This window comes from Canis aureus, chromosome 25 (assembly GCF_053574225.1).
Source record: "Canis aureus isolate CA01 chromosome 25, VMU_Caureus_v.1.0, whole genome shotgun sequence".
NCBI lineage: Eukaryota > Metazoa > Chordata > Mammalia > Carnivora > Canidae > Canis > Canis aureus.
The window spans coordinates 36,075,801-36,092,911 of record NC_135635.1 but is presented as its reverse complement, the minus strand read 5'-3'; the positions used below and the strand labels follow the sequence as shown (position 1 = coordinate 36,092,911).

The window sequence follows — 17,111 nt, the reverse complement described above, 5'->3', positions numbered from 1 at the left end:
GATGTACTAGTTAAGGACACCAGCTCCCAATGTCTCAGAGAGGCAAGAGAAGGGCTCTCTAAGACTAAGGAGGAGGGGCTGGGGTGCAGACCTCACTGCTGGGGAGGGACAGCCCCTGAGTCCTTGAGGCCTGAGACTGCATCGCTGTTGTCATAAAACTTGGGTCTGGATCCTGAAGGACCCTACTACTAATTAGTAACTGGGCAGGGAGGAAAGTTCCCACTACTCCAAACTCCACGACTTTAGATGGCCACCTTCCACGTAAGTGTGGCTCTTGCAGGAGGTGGGCTACTGCCGGGGCAGGAACCAGATTGTGGCCATCCTGCTGATGTTCTTGAGTGAGGAGGATGCTTTCTGGATGTTGGCCTAGCTGATAACCAACGAGAGGCATGCCATGTATGGTAGTCCAGGCCACTGGACTGGACTTGGAGCTCAGGAGAGTCACCCTTGGAGCTCAGGAGAGTCACCCCAGGCAGGCAGGGACCCCCACCCAGTCCACCTCTGAACTGGCATAAGACACTTCCTCCCCAGGTTGCCTTCAAGTTCCTGTACCCATGGCCAACAGTCCCATCATTTGTGGACCATTCTTGTATCCCGGGTGGTCCTTCAGTCTCCTGTCTGGCTGACTGTATGCCCACCCAGGCATTCTGCAAGCTCACAGCCAGACGACGTCCTGGTGGCAGCTCTGGTCTCCCACTCCTGTGTGCCCACAGCCTAACTCCATGCACAGGAGATGATGGTTGAGCACACATCGGCTGCCCCACTCTGGAGGCTGTCCCTTAGTGCTGGGGACCCCTTGCTCCCACCACAGCCACTGCAGAAAAGAGGGTGCTGGGTCACACAGGTCTTGTCCTCAGCACAGGGCACAACCCATCTGGGTCTCTGTGAGGTGGGTCCTCTGCCCCTGTCTCCTCAGGCCTAGAAGAGAGTCCTGCTCTCAGGGGGAACATTTCTAGCCCTGGCTCAGGAGGGCATGGACACACACTTAAGTCAGAGCATGGGAGAGGAGGCAACTGCCAGGATTCACCCCCTACCTAGTGGGGGAGAAGACTCTGATTGTTGGGAGGCCTGGGCCTTCTCAGGCTTCTTCATTCCAGGGTTCCCCAAACTGCTGAGGTTCCAGGCCTATCATAGCCACATTCAAGGAAAAGCACTCCCAAAGCTTAAGAAGCACATGGTAAGTAGAAGCACCCCAGAGGCACTGTCCCCATGGCCCGGGGCAGGGGTAGGGGGTGTGCAGACCCTTCTGCAGCTGGCAAGAGTCTGTTTTGTTATTTCTTCTGCTGGGCCCAGGGGCACCGTTGAAGCAGGGCCCTGGGAAGTGTATCCTCTTGGCTCCATGTGGTCCTGGCACACGGAGGTTTTTGGTCACTGGGTGGGTCCTCGACACCTCCTCCCATTTGGTCAGGATGAGAAACAGATGTGCACTGGCATTTACACTGCCAAGTGGTTCTTTCAGTGTTTCGTTGACTGGGTAAGGCCATCCAAGGAGACCTGGTCCCTGACCCACTCCCTGCCCCCTGGGAACAGAGCTTAGTGCCACCCTCCAGAGTCAGACCAGGCCCTGGACCTCTAAGGCTGAGGCTTGCAGCTGAGACCCATCCTGGTGAAGCTCAGAAGCCTCTTTGAGGGGGTCCTAGGGCCCCTCTGTCTCAGCCTCAGTTCCCCCAGCTTGTCCTAGGGTGTGGACAAGCCCTTGGCCCATTCTGCAACCAGCCTGGGGTCCTCTCAGGGCATGTTACCACTGATTGTGGGGAGAGTCTGATGCAGCCAGGGAGGGTGCCAGGGCCTATGGGCAGATGGGAGTCTTTAGCCTATGCTGAGACCCCATGGGCCCTGCTTAGGGTTCTGCTTCACAGAGCCCAAGGCTGCATACCTGTGTCTGAAAGCCCCAGCGGCTCAGGTTCTGGCCTGTCTGCCATCAACTCAGGACCCCTCACTGGCCTGGCTGCCTCCACAGTGATGGAATTCCCTCCCAACCCTCCCAGTGAACCAGGAGGATACATGTAGGTTGAAGCCAGAATGTTGGGTCCCTTTCCCTTCAGCACCACCTTGGGCCACCCCAGGGTGCACACAACAGACCTGGCCCAGGGACTCCCAGGAGGAGCTCCACCCCGCCCACTAAAGATGGAGCTGTAGGGCCCAGGACACCTCTCCTGCCCTGTGGTCACTGCAGCTCATGCCCCTCTCATGAAGCACCCCCCACATAAGCCACAAGTGCTTGAGCCAGAAAGGCCTGGCGTGGCCCCAGGCTCTGCAGGGACAGAGATGACAGGAGTCCCCTCCCCCCCAACAATCAGAATGAAGACTGACTGTTGGGACCGAGCCCCCATGGCCCTTGTGAGTCCTGGATTCTGGCCCAAGCCTGGATGTGCACTCTGAGCATGCCCCATACATCCATGTCTTTGACTTGGATCAACCCTGTCCTAAGCAATTTGACTGGGAGCAATAGATCATACCAAGGAAGGGGTAACATGAGCAGGCGGGTGGCCCCACCCTCACCCACACAAGGGGCCAGTTCCTTCAGATGCTGGGTTATCTTACAGTCAGTCACCTGGCACCAATGGGACAGACATTTAGAGGCCTGCTCAGGAACCTAAAAGTTGCAGCCCCAGGTCAGGCCTAAAGTTGCTGGGAGGTGTGGACCTGGCAGCCTGGGCCCATCACTCTGCCATCCTTAGCAACTGCTTCTCAGGGACCCCAAACTCAGGAAATGTGATGCCACCCAGAGTCAGCCAAAGATTCCAAGATGGGGGACTCTAGCACCCAGGCCCCCATGTGATTTCAACGTCCCCTCAAGGAGAAGGTTTCCCCCCCAAGCGGAACACACACATCCTTGGCTCAGAGCCTCTTTTTGCTGTTGAAAGTTCAATAAAGTGTTTCTGTGCCAAAATGAGAAGCCAGCCTGTTCCTGCAATGCCCAGAGCTCTGTGCAGGAAGCCCCGGACAGATACCCAGAAAGGAAGAGGTTGGCACGGTCCAGGCTGCATGACCAGCCCCTGCCAGGTGCCCCTGCAGAAGAGCCTTCAGGCAGACTAAGCTGAGGGTCCCCTGTGCCTTCCAATCTTGGCCAAATTCCAGGACAAGACTGTCAATTTACTATCACTCAGCCAGTGCCCAGTGGGCCAGGATGGGGCTGGAAGGAGAGTGACAGCCAGGGTGCCAGTGGTGTCACTTCACAACAGTCTGTGCAAAGCATCCTGGGAGGTCTGTGGTCACTGTCCAGGGAACCTGGGCTGGCTGGCCTCCAAAGGTGCTTGCTTCCTCCTCCCCCTCCTCCTCTCTTGGGTCATGCCTCCTCCCAGCATGTGCCCTCCATGCCCTGTGCTTGTGCTCCTAGGGCCCAGAGGGCAAGCAAGGCATGTCACAGTGTCCACAGTTGTCAAGAGAGCAGGCCTGCAGCTCATGCAGCCTGCCCATCTTCGTCAGGTGGGCTCAACTTTCACACCTCATGCCGCCAGATCTTTTGCACCACTGTGTAGAAGGCAGCCTCCAAGCCCAACAAGAAGGGGCTGGCTGGCAGTGGGACGCTGCCTGAGAGCCTGGCAGGGGTGGGGACCGAGGGAACCCTGCCTCAAGCTCATGAAGAATCCCAGCCTCTCCCCGACCCTGACTCCCACACGGGTAGCTACCCTTTGCTCATCCTGCAGCCCCAGGGCTACCCCCATCAGGCAACTTGCTTCTCAGGAAGTCCCCGAAGGGTGAACCTTAAGTCTGACTCCCAGGCTGAACATCTTGTGTCCCCCTCCTATCTGACCTAACCCCCTTGTCCCCAACAGAATATTAAGAGGGCAGTACCAGCAAGGACCCATAGAGCTCTCTGTGGGCAGAGAGGCCACAACCCCAGGGTCACCTTTGGACTCAGGGCAGCCCTTTCATGAACTTCAGCCTCTTCCTAGAGCTGTGTCAGCCCAGACCTTTCCTGCCTTGCCATCTGTGGACACTTACAGAGCTAGGGGCTGCTGGGTCACGGGGGTCTCATAGAGTCCCAGAGGGTCCTGGAAGTGGAGCCAGAGCATGCCTGCCCATGTCAGGGGAGAGGGGGCAATAAGCACTGTTTCCTAGCAGGAGTAGGTCCTTAGCTAGCTGTGGGGTGGGGAGCCCATTCACCTGGTACATGTCGAAAGAGGTCTCAATGTAGAGAATGCCATAGCTGTGGAGAGACCCTAGGCCTGCCAGGACCCCGCAGTGCACAGTCAGGTCACACTTGTTCCCTACCAGTACCATGGGTACATCATTGGAGTTCTTCACTTGCTTGATCTGCACCCTGTGAGGAAGAAGGTCAGAGCCAGTCAGTGGGCTGCAAGTATGGCTGCATCCAGAACCCTGACAGAGAGACACAGAAACACAGAGGGTCAGGGAAGCCCCCAAGATCCCAGAAGCAGCTCACCCATACTGGTGGATGTTCTCAAAGAACTTGGTGTTTTTGATGTAAACACACAGAAGAAACCTTCTCCAGTGCACCTATACTTGTCCCACATGGAACTATACTCCTCCTGGCCCACCATTTCCCAAGGCCCAGTAGGCACGTCTCACCAGCGATTACCACTTGCTTCCAATAAGAATCCTGCAAGAGAACAGTGCTAAGGAACTACCCCCATCTCTCTAGAATAGCACAGTCAAACCACCAGCCAGTCCCAGGCAACTTTCCTGCCCATCCCAGGTCCCACAAGGAGGGGACACCCTCTTACAAAGCATACAGAAGACAAATCCATATCAGGATTCAGGGCTAGGGACAGGAGCAGCACAGCTCACCTCGATGGTGGGGTCATATTTATCCACCAAGAGGTTCTGGATGAGAGAGATGGTCAGGGCAGTCTTCCCCACCCCTCCAGCACCCACCTTTCTCAGCACAGACCCTCAAGTCCATTCTTATCTCAATCCCTAGGACTCTGGAGAAAGTTCTGGTCAGCCTCTTGGCTGTTGTCCTCTGAATGAGCAGATTTATCTCTTGGGCTGAGCCTCCTGTGAGTCTTACCCTCATGGTTCCTCACTGTCTTGGTAGCAATTTAACAGGTATGTGTATATTGTTTTTACCCTGTGCTAGCTTTGATTCTCAACAAGGTATTGACTTGAGCCTCTCTTCACCATCTCAAGATATGGGACCACCTTTTTCTTTTCAAGATTACATAATGCACCCTGTACTTGGGATTATACTCCAAGCCCTTGGGAGGCCCAGAAATAGGTATTTCTGAGACATAGATATGAATCACATTATCTTTGCCTTTAGAAGATATTGATTTAGGGTTAGCAACTCACAGTAGCCACCTGGTATCCAGGCTGAAGTTGGCACTAGCCTACTGTCTTAGGAAGAAGGCCAGAAAAGGCAATAAATTTTCTGTTCAGGACACAAGGATTTACTGGAGGCATTCATGACACCAATACGTAAGAAACATTATACTGATTTACAGTTCCAACCAAACTCAGATCTACTCTCAGCTGCCCTTGCCTGGGTTTTCATCCCACAGGTAAACCACTCCAATTGTAAGTGCAGCATTGCTGTGATGAAGGGCACCTCATGGTGCCATGTGGGGATCATAGCAGTCCCCTCACTTAGGATGGGAAGGAAGTGGGGATGGAGGCAGAGCCAAGGGTGGCATCCTGGTTGGGGGCCTGATTGGGTTGGATCCTGTAGCACCCTCCACAGGCTTCCTCTTGGTACCCTTGTAGCCTTCTGAGGCATAGTGCTACCCTCTTGGAGCCCCCCACTATCTCTTTAAATCTCCTCATTTCCCTGAACCACCCCTCACCTCCTGGGAGCCATCCTGCCGCCTAGATCCATGCTTGTTCCCCAGGGGGTCTTCCTCCCTCTAGAAGCAACCTGACATCTCCTGGGAGATACCCCCTGAACCTCCATCATCCCTCTAGGAGCACCTTGTCTTTTTGGAGCACCACCTCATCTCTCAGAAGTCCCCACATCCCCCTAAGTTCCCCCTGTCTCCCTGGAGCCCCTCTATCCCTTGGGAGGCCCTCCCATCAAAGTCCCCCCAAAGTCTCCTATGCTCCTGAGAGACCCCAAAGTCCAGCAAGGATAGAAGTCAGGCAGTCAGGCCTGCAAGTTGTGTGGATCACTTGTCAGCCCCTGACACATAGCTCCAGTTGTATCTGAAAGCACAGGGATCCCTCAGAAGTGAAGGTCATGGCAGTTTGGCCCAGGATGTCCAAGGGTATTCTGGAGGAACAAGTGAGTGACAGTGGTGATGGGTTGTCTCTCAGGGCAAGAGGAAGGAACACTCTAGGGTGTCAGCTCTAATAGCTGAGGACATAGCTGGGGTGTTCTTCAAGTGGAAGGACCGAGCAAAACCACCTTGAGGTAGGGTTGTCTTACTTCAGGGAATTTGGGGATGCCCATGAGACACCCAGGGATTTAGCTATGGGCTGAATGGAGAGGGATGGCAACCTGGTGACTATGTACTACCATGGGGAGGGGGCCCAGTGTCAACCCCTAGGCACACCTGGCATCACTCTCAACCAGGGAAGGGAAATCCCATCCTGGGACCAGGACCAGGACCAATGGCTAGGGGCCCAAGGGAGGCTGGCACAGGGGTGTAAGTTGCCATGAAGTCAGTGTGACTCAATATCCCTCACCTACTCAGGCTTCTCCAGGACCAGGACAGACCCTAGCAATGGGTTCCATTGTCAAGTTGTAAATTTGTCAAATGAAAGCAACTGAATTAGCGTCTTTCCACTTCAGCATTTCCTCTCTTATGCTCCCCCTCTGGTCCCAGAGGCCCATGGCCATGGCTCCAAGAAGCCTGCTGCTAGGACAGGCTGTACTGGTCAGGGGAAGGATGGGAAAGGGTCACAGAGCCATCTCTGAGGGCATCTTGGTTGTACTTGGGTTGTGTGACTATTTAGCAATGACATAGCTTACTTACCAGCATTTTTTAAAAATATAAAAACTGGGACACCTGGGTGGCTCTCTGGTAGAGTGTCTGCCTTTGGCTCAGGTTGTGATCCTGGGATCCTGCCATTGAGTCCCCCATGGGGCTCCCAATATCACTTGCCAATAATGAACACCACAGAGCTGTCTTTGGACACCTGTCTGCACTAGAGCCCCTCTATGTGAGTTGTCTGATTTCCTTTTAAGTAGTATCGTTTTTACAGTCAGAAAACAAGCTATTGATGTTTTTGCCAAACAATTTGCTGCCTGTCACTGAGAATGCCCCTGCTATCCTCTAGGGCTTTCATTTCCTTCTTCTGGAGAGTGAGGAGCTTCCCACGGATGTGTGATTTTTCTTTCTGTCTGTATACCTATCATTCTCTTATTTAGTTTCAGGAGCACAACAATGCATTTCGACAATTCTGTACATTATTCACCACTCCCCATGAGAAGCGTTGCCATCTCTTCCTCATACAAGGTTCTTAAAGTATCACAACTGTATCCCCTGTGGTGTACTTTTCACCCTCATGACTTCTTTACTTCTTAACTGGAAGTTTGCAGCTCCTAATCCCCGTCCCCTATTTGCCCATTCCCTCATGACCTTCTCTCAGCACCACGACATTTGTTCTCTGTAATTAAGAATCTGTTTGCACAGCAATGGACAGATCACCTAAACAGAAGATCAAAACAGATCAAACAGAAGATCAAAAAGGAAACAAGAACTTTGAAAGACACACTGCACCAGTTGGACTTCACAGATATATTCAGAGCATTTCATCCTAAACCAACAGAATACACATTGTTCTTGAGTGCACAGGGAACTTTCTCTAGACTAGTTCACATACAGAGTCACAAATCAAGTCTCCACTGATACCAAAAGATTGGGATCATTCTCTGCATCTTTTCAGAATACAATGCTTTAAAACTTGAACATAAAAGAAAATTTGAAAGGACCACATATACGTGGAGGTTAAAGAGCAATCTTACTAAAGAATGAATGGGGCGGGGATCCCTGGGTGGCTCAGCGGTTTGGCGCCTGCTTTTGGCCCAGGGCATGATCCTGGAGTCCCGGGATCGAGTCCTACGTCAGGCTCCGGGCATGGAGCCTGCTTCTCCCTCCTCTGCCTCTTTCTCTCTGTCTATCATAAATAAATAAATAAATAGATAGATAAATAAATAAATAAATCTTTTTTTAAAAAAAAGAATGAATGAATGGGTCAACCAGGAAATTAAAGAATTTAAACAATTCATGGAAATAAATGAAAATTAAAACAGAACTCTTCCAAGTCTTTGGGATGCACAAAGGTGGTCCTAAGTTGAAAGTATATAGCAATACAAGACTTTCTCAAGAAACAAGAAAAGTGTCAAATATACAACCTAACTTTACACCTAAAGGAACTGGACAAAGAACAGCAAATAAAGTCTAGATCCAGCAGGAACAGAAAAATAACAAAAATTAGAGCAGAAATCAATGATACAGAAACCACAAGAACAGAACAGATCAATGAAACCAGGTGTTAGTCCCTTAAAGCATTAACAAGATTGATAAACCCCTAGCCAGAAGTATCGAAAAGAAAATAGAATGGACCCAAATAAATAAAATGATAAATGAAAGAAGAAAGATCACAATCAACAATGAATTAATACAAATAATTATATAAATATATTTTGAGCAACTATATGGCAACAAATTATGCAATCTAAAAGAAATGGATGTATTTTTAGAAAGATATAAACTACCAAAACTGAAACAGGAAGAAATAGAAAACCTAAATAGAGGGACGCTTGGGTGGTTCAGCAGTTGAGCATCTGCCTTTGGCTCAGGGCGTGATCCCAGAGTCCCATGATCGAGTACTGCATCAGGCTTTCTGCATGGAGCCTGCTTCTCCCTCTGCCTGTGTCTCTGCCTCTTTCTCTCTCTCTCTCTCGGTCTTTCATGAATAAATAAATAAAATCTTTTAAAAAATAAAAAGAAAACCTAAACAGATCCATAATCAGAGAAGAAACTGAAGCAGTAATCAAAAATCTCCCAACAAGGAATGCCTGGGTGGCTCAGTAGTTGAGCATCTGCCTTTGGTTCAGGGCATGATCCTGGGGTCCTGGGGTCCTGGGATCAAGTCCTGCATCAGGAATCCCTACAGAGAGCCTGCTTCTCCCTCTGCCTATGTCTCTGCCCCTTTCTGTGTGTCTCTCATGACTAAATAAATAAAATCTCTTTTTTTTAAGTCTCCAACAAACAAGAGTCCAGGACTAGAAGACCTCCCAGTGGAATTCTACCAAACACTAAAAGAATTAATACCTATTCTTCTGAAACTATTTCAAAAAATAGAAATGGAAAGGAAACTTCCAAACTCATTCTTCGAGGCGAGCATAACCTTGAGCCTAAAACCAGACAAACACCCCACCAAAAAGGAGAGGAGAATTACAGAAAAATATCCCTGATCAACATGGATGCAAAAATTCTCACCAAGATATTAGCCAACAGGATCCAATAGTACACTAAAAGGATCATTTACCACGACCAAGTGGGATTTATTCCTGGGCTTCAAGGGTGGTTCGACATCCACAAATCAATCAATGTGATACATCACATTAATGAAAGAAAGACAAGAACCATATGATCCTCTCAATAGATGCAGAAAAAGCATTTGACAAAACACAGCATTCTTGCTTGATTAAAATTCTCCACAATGTAGAGATAGAGGGAACATACTTCAATATCATAAAAGACATACAAAAAGCCCACAGTGAGTATTATTCTCAATGGGGAAAAACTGAGAGCTTTTCCTGTAAGGTCAGGAACAGGGATGTCCACTCTCACCACTGTTCAACATAGTATTAGAAGTCCCAACCTCAGCAATTAGATAACAAAAAGAAACAAAAGGTATTAAAATTGACAAAGAAGTCAAATTCTCACTCCTCACAAAGTATGCTTTACATGGAAAACCCAAAAGACTCCACCCCAAAATTGCTAGAAGTCATACAAGAATTCCCCAAAGTGGCAGGATATAAAATCAATACACAGAAATCAGTTGCATTTCTATACAATAACAATGAGACAGAAGAAAGAGAAATTAAGAAATTAATCCTATTTACAATTATACCAAATTCCTAAGATGCTTATTAATAAGCCTAACCAAAGAGTTAAAGGATCTATACTCTAAAAAATATAGAATACTCATGAAAGAAATTGAGGAATGCACAAAGAAATAGAAAAATATTCCATTTTCATGGATTGGAAGAACAAATATTGTTCGAATGTCTATGCTACCCAGAGCAATTTACTCATTCAATGCAATCCTTATCAAACTACCATCAACATTTTTCACAGAGCTGGAACAAATAATCCTAAAATTTGTATGGAATCAGAAGACTCAGAATAGTCAAAGGAATGTTGAAAAAGAAAACCAAAGCTGGAGGCATCATGATTCTGGACTTTAAGTTGTACTACTGAATTAATATAGCTGTACTAATCAAGACAGTATGGTACTGGCAACAAAAACAGACACATAGATCAATGGAACAGAATAGAGAACCCAGAAATCGTCCATCAACTCTATGGCCAACTAATTTTTCACAAAGGAGGAAAGAATTTCCGATGGGAAAAATGACAGTCTCTTCAACAAATGGTGTTGGGAAAATTGGACAGCCACATTGCAAAATAATGAAACTGGACCATTCTCTTACACCACCACAAAAACAATTACACAATGACTGGAATACTTAAATATGAGACAAGAATCCATCAAAATCCTAGAGGAAATCATAGGCAGCAACTTCTTAGACTGCAGCCACAGCGACTTCTTGCTAGACACATCTTCAAAAACATAGGAAACAAAAGTGAAAAAGACTATTGGGGCTTCATCACAATAAAAAGCTTTTGCACAGCAGAGGAAACAGTTTCTAAAACCAAAAGACAACCTACAGACTGGGAGAAAATATTTGCAAATGTCTTATCAGATAAAGGGCTAGTAACTGAAATCTATAAGAATTTATCAAACTCAACATCCAAAGAACAGATACTTCAGTCAGGAAATGGGCAGAAGACCTGAACAGACATTTCTCCAAAGAAGACACACAAATGGCCAATGGACACAAGCAAAAATTCTCAATACCACTCAGCATCAGGGATATATGAATCAAAACCATAATGAGATACCACTTCCCACCAGTTAAAATGACTAAAATTAACAACACAGGAAACAACATGTTGGCAAGGATGCAGGGAAAGGGGAACCTTCTTATGCTGCTGGGGAAATGCAAGGAGGTATAGCCACTCTGGAAAAAGTATGAAGGTTCCTCAAAAAGTTAAAAATAGAGCTACCCTAAGACCCAGTAATTGCACTACTAGGTATTTACCCCAAAGAAACAAAATGTAGTGATCCAAAGGAGCACCTACTCCCCAATGTTTCTAGCAGTAATGTCCACAATAGCCAAATATAGAGACTCCATGTGTTCATTGGCAGATTAATGAATAAAAATGTGAGGATAGATAGATGATAGATAGATAGATAGATAGATAGATAGATAGATAGATAGATAGATAGATAGATAATAGATAGATAGATAGATGATAGATGATAGATGATGATAGATAGATAGATAGATATAGATAGATAGATAGATGATGATAGATAGATAGATAGATAGATAGATAGATAGATAGATAGCCACCTCCCTTTAGCCCTTGGCAGCCACTGATCCACTTTTTTGTCTCCATGGGTTTATCTGTTCCTGATATTTCATATATAGACTCATTCAACATGGGATCTTGTAGAAAGTTTGAATGCTACAGTACGATGTAGAACAAAAATTCTGGATGGGAAAGGAACCCTGCTCAGCAGTAAGTCTGCTTCTCCTTCTGCCACTCCCCTCGCTCATGTCTTCTCTCCCCCTCTTTTCAAATAAAATCATAGAAATAAAAAGAAAATCATAAGAAATAGGGTCACCTGAGTAGCTCAGTTAAATGTCCACCTCTTGATTTTGGCTTAGGTCATGATCCCAGTGTTGTGAGATCAAAACCCACATTAGGCTCTGTACTGAGCGTGGAGCCTGCTTAAGATTCTCGGTCCTCCACAATCTCTCTCTCTCTCTCCCTCTCTCTCTCTCAAAAAAAAAAAAAGAAAGAAAGAAAGAAGAAAGAGAGAAAGAAAGAAAAAAGAAAGAAAGAAAGAAAGAAAGAAAGAAAAAGAAGAAGACGAAGATGAAGACGAAGAAGAAGAAGGAGAAATATAAGGAAGAAAAAATACATTTACAGTGCTATTCTGTAAAAAAAAAAAAAAAAAATTCATATGTAAGTGGACCGACCTGGTTCAAATCCTTGTTGTTCAAGGGTCAACTATATAAGTAGTTGTAATAATCCACATAATGTACGTTAAGAATTCAATTAATGGGCTCTCAGTCAAAGAGATCTGGAATTAATCTGGCCTTAAAGCTTATAATGTGTGACCTTTGAAAAGTTATTTAGTATCTAGTGTTCTGGTTTACTAATCTAAAATGGAAATAAGAATATAGTACTTCAATGTTTGTAACATTTAGCCTCAACCTGGCACTTCTAAGCTCTCAAGAAATATTAGTTATTTTAATTGTTCTTTTAATTGCAATTTCCATGTTATTATTTCAGATTCATATCAGACTCTGCACAGTAATTTATTAAGTAGATTCTTTTTAATCAGTATGATACACATTTTTGCAATGTTTGTTTAATTTTTTAAAAAGTCCTTTGTCGGGATCCCTGAGTGGCGCAGCGGTTTGGAGCCTGCCTTTGGCCCAGGGCGCGATCCTGGAGACCCGGGATCGAATCCCACGTCGGGCTCCTGGTGCATGGAGCCTGCTTCTCCCTCTGCCTATGTCTCTGCCTCTCTCTCTCTCTCTCTCTGTGACTATCATAAAAAAAGTCCTTTGTCCAGGGGCACCTGGATGGCTCAGGTTAAACAACTGACTCTTGATTTCAGCTCAGGTCATAATCTCAAATCTCTGAGATTGAGCCCTACATTGGCCTCTTCACTGCTTGAGATTGCCCCTCTCCTCTGCCCCTCTCCAGCTTTCTCTCTCTCTCTCTCTCTCTCTCAAATAATTTTTTAATGATAAATATCCTTTGCCTATAAGTAAGTTTAAATTAGCATTTTAAAGAAGCTACCACATCCTGATTTTTATTGAAAATCACGCTGCTTTTATTCAATTCAAGTAAGTATATAAGGCATTATGTTTGGTCTTTATCATGTAACAAATTTCTTTTAAAGAATTGATTTATAAAGGATAAGCAAATACAACAACATACTAGTGTCTAAAAAACACCTTGTACTTATTGTAAAATCCAAGATTAAATGTTCCCTGTCATGATCTTTTGTGGTTTTCACTTTAAATTATATTGATTTACAAACCCAAACATGAATGTATGTATGCACTTAGCTAATTTCCTACAGACAATAATTTGAATACTTTAAGAAATCTTCCAACATATTTTATATTTTATGTATATTTTTACCCTGAATATTCAAATAAAAACACCAATGTTCTCTGTGATTTGATTGTATAGTAGTTGCATCTTGGGTGCATCCCATCCAGCATTTCAAATCCCCCATTAAATGAGGTGGCTAGTAGAAAGAAAGGAGAGTAGCAGAAGGTTGTGCATCTTTCTTGGGGCAGGCTAGGTTATTCCCATATAGGCCTGCTAGGGCTAGGGTATAAAAGAGAAACTTGACAACCTAAGTCCAAAACAAGAATACACATTATCTCTGACCATCACAGATTGCCCCGTGAAAACCTAGACTGAAGCAAGTATGGAAAAAGTAGATTTCTCATCAATGTGTCAATTAAGATTTGAACAGGACATTCTTACACCTGGAATATTTGAAGCAATTTCAGAATGCAGGGAACTTTGAGCTCTCATTGAAAGGGTAAATGGACTTCTCGGTATGTCATTCAGATTCTCCTTTTTCAAACGCTTCTGATAAATTGTTTTCATACTATTCAAGATTTGGGTTGTAAAAGACGGAGGCTTGACCACTCCTATGGTTAACTTGTTTCCATCTTAATCACAAACACTACAAGCTTAGAGTTTTCAAGTTTTGCTTTGGGAACTAGGTTGCTGAATCTTGGCATTACTATATTTTTTCATCATATCCCCATTATTACATTTCCAACATCATAGAAAAAATTCTATGTTCTAAATATCATAATCCCATTATCAACAGGTGTTTAATGATATTTGCTACTAATTATTCCAAGGAATTACTACATTCCCAACCATATTACACCTGACACAAAATCTAGCATTCCCAAAATAACACCTCTATTCATCTGCTCCAATTCTTACATTCAATTTTATTTTTTTAAATAAATAATTTAATCTACAGTTTTCCTCTGATAAAAATAAGGGTCCCTTAGAAGGACATAATATAAATAATATTGAACTGTATCACCATGCAAAGGTTGAAATATTTAATAATGGCCCATTATATTATTCATTAGTTCATCTATTAGTTATGACTAACAACTTACAATTTATACCAAACTTTTTCTCCGGACCTATGAAAGGTATGAGAGGTAAAAATATTCAGACTTAATTAAATGTAGGTAGTTTAATATGCATTAATTAATTCATTGAACTAATAATCATTAAGATTTTATAAGGTAGCCTGTTCTCTGTTATACACTGAATAGAGACAGTCACTGTAATACAATGGTTTAGTCTACCTGAGGAAAATATTGAAATAATTACAAATAATTGTGTAAGGGCAGTGATAGGTATGTGTACCTTGAAAAAGAACCACAAAATCTAATTCTGGCATGGGTTGACATAGGGCAGAGGTTAGGAACAGTTTTGTTTTAAGAAATAGTATCTGATTTGAGTCCTAAAGAATTGTTAAGGGTTAATGACATAACTTAGGAGAGAAGCAGATAAAACAAAGAAAACCACATGAAATCATGGACAAAACAAATGGTCCTTTTGACAATATTCAATACTAGGAAGACAGAGGAAATGAAGACAGAAACATGGTGGGATAAAGAATAATCCTGTATCCTTTCTTTTTTTTTTTTTTGAGATTTATTTCTGTATTTTAAAGGAAGAGAGAGAGCACTCAAGTAGGGGGAGAGGCAGAGGCAGAGGGAGAGGGAAAGAGAGAGAATCCTTAAGCCACCTCCCTGCTCAGCACAGAGCCAGATGCAGGGCTGTATCTTATAACCTTGAGATCATGACCTGAGTGAAAATCAAGAGTCAGATACTCAACTGGCTGACACCCCCAATCCTGTGTCTCTTTAAGCATCTTTATTATTATCCATAGGCAATGGAAGCTTACTGGGTTGCATAAATCACCTTATATTGACTAATTTGAGTTTTAAATATACAACTGGTTGTTGTAGAGAAGTGATATTGACCTTCAAGAAAAGCTAGGAAAATATCAAACAGTTACAAGGCACGAGAGGCAACTTGAGAGTGCATGATAAGAGTGTTAATGAGAAATATCCATGAAGGTAATATAAAACATAATAATTATTATAATTAATAATAATAAGCAATAGATTTAGGAGTGATGCTACCAAGGCTTAATAAATGACTGAACTTTAGGAGGTAAAAAGGAGAGGACACAGAAAATGAAGAAAAATATTGCCATTTCTTTGGAGCCTATTTGCTACTGGTGGTAGTGATTATTTAATATTTGCATATGTTTAACACGAGGTGCCCATCCTCAGTGTTCAGAAATTCATCCTACACAAACCTGGAGTTAATAGGCTAACAGGTTAAACATTAAAAGTCAGCTTTCAAATGACTAGGGTGGACCCATTCTGCTGCATAGAAAACAAGTTGTCATGAGTTCCTGACAAAGACGTTGAATTAAACTTTCTTGGGGTGCCTGGGTGGCTCAGTTGATTGAGCATATCTGCCTTCAGGACAGGTCATGATCCTAGGGTGCTGGGATGAAGGCCTGTATCAGGCTCCCTGCTCCGCTGGGAATCTGCTTCTCCCTCTCCCTCTGCCTCTCCACCTGCTAGTTTTCTCTCTCTCTCTCTCGCTCTCTCTCTCTCCCAAACAAATACATAAAATATTTTTTAAAAAGACTTATTGCTGCTATAAACATTAGGGTGCAGGTGTTCTGGTGTTTCACTGCTTCTGTATCTTTGGCGTAAATCCCAGCAGTGCAATTGCTGGGTCGAAGGGCAGATCTATTTTTCACTCTTTGAGGAACCTCCACACAGTTTTCCAGAGTGGCTGCACCAGTTCACATTCCCACCAACAGTGCAAGAGGGTTCCCCTTTCTCCACATCCTCTCCAACATATGTTGTTTCCTGCCTTGTTAATTTTCCCCATTCTCACTGGTGTGAGGTGGTATCTCATTGTGGTTTTGATTTGTATCTCCCTGATGGCAAGTGATGCAGAGCATTTTCTCATGTGCATGTTGGCCATGTCTATGTCTTCCTCTGTGAGGTTTCTCTTCATGTCTTTTGCCCATTTCATGATGGGATTGTTTGTTTCTTTGCTGTTGAGTTTAATAAGTTCTTTATAAATCTTGGAAACTAGCCCTTTATCTGATATGTCATTGGCAAATATCTTCTCCCATTCTGTAGGTTGTCTTTGAGTTTTGTTGACTGTATCCTTTGCTGTGCAAAAGCTTCTTATCTTGATGAAGTCCCAATAGTTCATTTTTGCTTTTGTTTCTTTTGCCTTCGTGGATGTATCTTGCAAGAAGTGACTGTGGCCGAGTTCAAAAAGGGTGTTGCCTGTGTTCTCCTCTAGGATTTTGATGGAATCTTGTCTCACATTTAGATCTTTCATCCATTTTGAGTTTATCTTTGTGTATGGTGAAAGAGACTGGTCTAGTTTCATTCTTCTGCATGTGGATGTCCAATTTTCCCAGCACCTTTATTGAAGAGACTGTCTTTCTTCCAATGGATAGTCTTTCCTCCTTTATCGAATATTAGTTGACCATAAAGTTGAGGGTCCACTTCTGGGTTCTCTATTCTGTTCCATTGATCTATGTGTCTGTTTTTGTGCCAGTACCACACTGTCTTGATGACCACAGCTTTGTAGTACAACCTGAAATCTGGCATTGTGATGCCCCTGGCTATGGTTTTCTTTTTTATTTTTATTTTATTTTTATTTTTTTATTTATTTTTTGGTTTTTTGGTTTTCTTTTTTAATACCCCCCTGGCTATTCAGGGCTTTTTCTGATTCCGCACATATCTTAAGATGATTTGCTCCAACTCTCTGAAGAAAGCCCATGGT

The 17,111-nt window shown here is 44.3% G+C and overlaps 1 pseudogene; it reads right to left on the bottom strand.

The window, feature by feature from the left end:
* Nucleotides 1-655: 655 nt before the first annotated feature.
* LOC144297508 (GTPase HRas-like) lies at nt 656-4,984 on the bottom strand (annotated as a pseudogene).
* Between the last annotated feature and the right edge of the window lie 12,127 nt (nt 4,985-17,111).